This window comes from Oncorhynchus mykiss, chromosome 6, assembly GCF_057628025.1.
Source record: "Oncorhynchus mykiss isolate SJ-2025 chromosome 6, ASM5762802v1, whole genome shotgun sequence".
NCBI classification, from domain to species: domain Eukaryota; kingdom Metazoa; phylum Chordata; class Actinopteri; order Salmoniformes; family Salmonidae; genus Oncorhynchus; species Oncorhynchus mykiss.
Genome location: NC_143027.1, coordinates 26787732 through 26791868, shown reverse-complemented (window position 1 = coordinate 26791868; position 4137 = coordinate 26787732). Strand labels below are relative to the sequence as shown.

The following is a 4137-nucleotide window of genomic DNA, read 5'->3' as shown; positions in this document are numbered from 1 at the left end:
GGAAGCTTCCCTTTGCACAATTCTATCTAGACTAGAGCCCAGTCCGGTTTTACAGGGTACGTTCAACACCACAAACGTTGCGCAAACCAAGTTAAAAACGGTTTAAAACAAATACAGGTTTAAAAGGCAGAATCAAAAAAAACTTGTAAGGAAAGGTCTGTGAAATGGTGAAAGAACAGATGTTGCAGCTGCTTGTCGGAGTTTAGAGGGACAAAAAGTGGCTAGCTGACGTCTACTAACAGGTCTCTGTGTCATCACTGATTCGTTGCTATGGATACTCAGACACAGAGGGCAACAATTTATGATGAGGGTGAAGAGTGACCACAATTGTGACTCGTTTCAGTTAACTAGGCGCATGTGACAAGTCACGACTTCACAAGAGAGGCATTTCCATGTTTGTTTAAATGTTTTTATCAAAATGCGTTTTTCTGTAACATTTTAACTTTCATGTGCCTTAATAACAAACTTGTATGCCATCTGTAAATATGAACTAAGTTGTTAAATTCCGAGCCTAATTGGTTTAGCCACAGAAAAAGTCAGGAACCATCCCTCTAGCCATGATTGGCTGAGATAATGAATGTGCTGGACATGGAGTTTGGTCTGCCATGTAGCATCTTCTGTTTATAAAAATTCTACTGCAGTTTTTTCTGATGATATAACGTTAGCCATGGAGAAGTGCAAATGTGTTGCTACTGTTCTCAATAACATTGCTGCCCTTTTCAGGCATTATTGACAAAGGTCAGTGGGAAAAAGTTGAGATTGACTACTTTCAGGAGGACGATTGTACCATGCTGACTCTGCCTCTGAAAATGAATCAGGCAAAGAAGAAATCCCTGATTTAGGTCAAAACATTTTAATTGAAGAAGACATTGTAGAGTCTTCTGATGACAGTAATGGGGAAGAAATTGCAAACAACAGTAATCTTGTCACAGAAGAAGTTGGTGGAGTTTTGACATCAGTGGAATGTTTGGTGGAAGCAGAGGATGATAAGGAGATGAATACAATTCTGTTGATTGATCGCAAATGCAGAAGGAGTCAAAAAGAGAACACAGAAGGCTGTTGTATAAAACACCTGTCTCTGTATTACATCTTCTAACTAAGGGCAACCATGGCATCCATGACAAAGAGGGAGAAATATCTGATGATTCTTATGGCATTGCACATGGTCAGTGTGAACCAGAGTGACTTGACACAATGGGCCAAGCAAGCTGTATAAACAAAACGGAAACGACACAGGATGTCTTATTTAATGAAAGGGGTTGCAGTCTGCCGTGAATTATTCATCCACGTATACGGGTAAGAGTCTAGCTACAGTTTAAGAAAGTATACATTTCTACTTTTGTCAGAAAGTTGTTTTCATTGCAAGTTAAAGCTTACTGTTAGCTAGCTAGTGTTAGATGTTAGTGTTAGGTGCTAGCTAACATTAAATGTGCGATCTGTGTAATAATACCTCAGAAAGCCATTTGATTTAGCTGGTTATAGTCTAATATTAGCTAGCTAACTAGCTAACATTAAACAAATAAGTTCAACTTCAACTAGCTATGACAATCGGTTTGTATTGCTAGTATTCTATGGATTGGGATGATGGTTCATTGTTTAGCTAGCTAGCTAGCTACATGTCTAAACAAAAGACTGAACTTCGCCAGATGATTACATGACCCATCAAGTTAGCCAGGTGTGTCTGACTGTGATTACGGCTATCTATTGTATAGTAATGCTAAAATTTTGTGTCTGGAATTTGTCTTTCATTATCAGTAGAACACACCTGACTCTCCTCCACCAGTCATACAATGATAATGGTAAAATGGCCCAGGACAGACCTGTGTAAGCAGTGCTAGAGGAACAACTATCAGGTCTTCAGATCTGCCAATCTGTCAGAAGCTGTTAAGTCAGCCAAGCGGAAGAAGCAAGAGCAGCATATCCTGCTTGTTCAGAGTGTGTGGTCTGTCTACCAGAAGATGGTTGCTGACTGCAAGACCATCTGTCAAGACCTGCAGTTGTCTCAGGGGAGCCCTACTGAACCAGCAAGCAAAGACATCAGTTTGCATTACATATTTGATTTTGCTCAACAAGTAAGCAACAATTCCTTCTGTATACTGACAAAGGACATATAAAGGAAAATGTCCTTTTTCAGGACCCTGTCTTTCAAAGATAATTCATAAAAATCAAAATAACTTCACAGATCTTCATTGTAAAGGGTTTAAACACTGTTTCCCATGCTTGTTCAATGAACCATAAACAATTAAGGAACATGCACCTGTGGACTGGTCGTTAAGACACTAACAGCTTACAGACAGTTGGCAATTAAGGTCACAGTTATGAAAACGTAGGACACTAAAGATAACTTTCTACTGACTCTGAAAAACACCAGAAGAAATATGCCAAGGGTCCCTGCTCATCTGCGTGAATGTGCCTTAGGCATGCTGCAAGGAGGCATGAGGACTACAGATGTTACCAGGGCAATTGCAATGTCCATACTGTGAGACGCCTAAGATAGCGCTACAGAGAGACAGGATGGACAGCTGATCGTCCTCGCAGTGGCAGACCACGTGTAACAACACCTGCACAGGATCGGTACATCCGAACATCACACCTGCGGGACAGGTACAGGATGGCAACAACAACTGCCCGAGTTACACCAGGAACGCACAATCCCTCCATCAGTGCTCAGACTGTCCACAATAGGCTGAGAGAGGCTGGACTGAGGGCTTGTAGACCTGTTGTAAGGCAGGCCCTCACCAGACATTACCAGCAACAACGACGCCTATGGGCACAACCCCTCCGTCGCTGGACCAAACAGAACTGGCAAAAAGTGCTCTTCACTGATGAGTCTCGGTTTTGTCTCACCAGGGGTGATGGTCGGATTTGTGTTTATCGTTACACCAAGGCCTGTATTCTGGAGCGGGATCGATTTTGGAGGTGGAGGACCCGTCATGGTCTGGGGTGGTGTGTCACAGCATCATCGGACTGAGCTTGTTGTCAATGCAGGCAATGTCAACGCAGTGCGTTACAGAGAAGACATCATCCTCCCAGCATGACAATGCCACCAGCCATAGTGCTTGTTCTGTGCGTGATTTCCTGCAAGACAGGAATGTCAGTGTTCTGCCATGGCCAGCGAAGAGGCAAGACCTGGGACCTGTTGGATCGGAGGGTGAGGTCTAGGGCCATTCCCCCCAGAAATGTACGGAAACCTGCAGGTGCCTTGGTGGAAGAGTGGGGTAACATCTCACAGCAAGAACTGGCAAATCTGGTGCAGTCCATGAGGAGGAGATGCACTGCAGTACTTAATGCCGCTCGTGGCCACACCAAATACGGCCTGTTACTTTTGATTTTGACTCCCCCTTTGTGCAGGGACACATTGTTCAATTTTGTTAGTCACATGTCTGTGGAACTTGTTCAGTTTGTGTCTCAGTTGTTGAATCTTGTTATGTTCATACAAATATTTTCACATGTTAAGTTTGCTGAAAATAAACGCAGTTGACAGTGAGGACATTTCTTTTTGCTGAGTTTATATACACTGCTCAAAAAAAGGGAACACTTAAACAACACAATGTAACTCCAAGTCAAACACACTTCTGTGAAATCAAACTGTCCACTTAGGAAGCAAGACTGATTGACAATACATTTCACATGCTGTTGTGCAAATGGAATAGACAACAGGTGGAAATTATAGGCAATTAGCAAGACACCCCCAATAAAGGAGTGGTTCTGCAGGTGGCAACCACAGACCACTTCTCAGTTCCTATGCTTCCTGGCTGATGTTTTGGTCACTTTTGAATGCTGGCGGTGCTTTCACTCTAGTGGTAGCATGAGACGGAGTCTACAACCCACACAAGTGGCTCAGGTAGTGCAGCTCATCCAGGATAGCACATCAATGCGAGCTGTGGCAAGAAGGTTTGCTGTGTCTGTCAGCGTAGTGTCCAGAGCATGGAGGCACTACCAGGAGACAGGCCAGTACATCAGGAGACGTGGAGGAGGCCGTAGGAGGGCAACAACCCAGCAGCAAGACCGCTACCTCCGCCTTTGTGCAAGGAGGAGCACTGCCAGAGCCCTGCAAAATGACCTCCAACAGGCCACAAATGTGCATGTGTCTGCTCAAATGGTCAGAAACAAACTCCATGAGGGTGGTATGAAGGC

The 4137-nt window shown here is 43.8% G+C and overlaps 1 long non-coding RNA gene across 1 annotated transcript; it reads left to right on the top strand.

Annotated features, from left to right (window-relative positions):
- Positions 1-884: 884 nt before the first annotated feature.
- LOC149982822 (uncharacterized) lies at positions 885-3487 on the top strand. Its single transcript, XR_016496916.1, has 2 exons — positions 885-1296; positions 1756-3487. It is a non-coding gene; the product is annotated as an uncharacterized LOC149982822 (long non-coding RNA).
- The last annotated feature ends 650 nt before the right edge of the window (positions 3488-4137 follow it).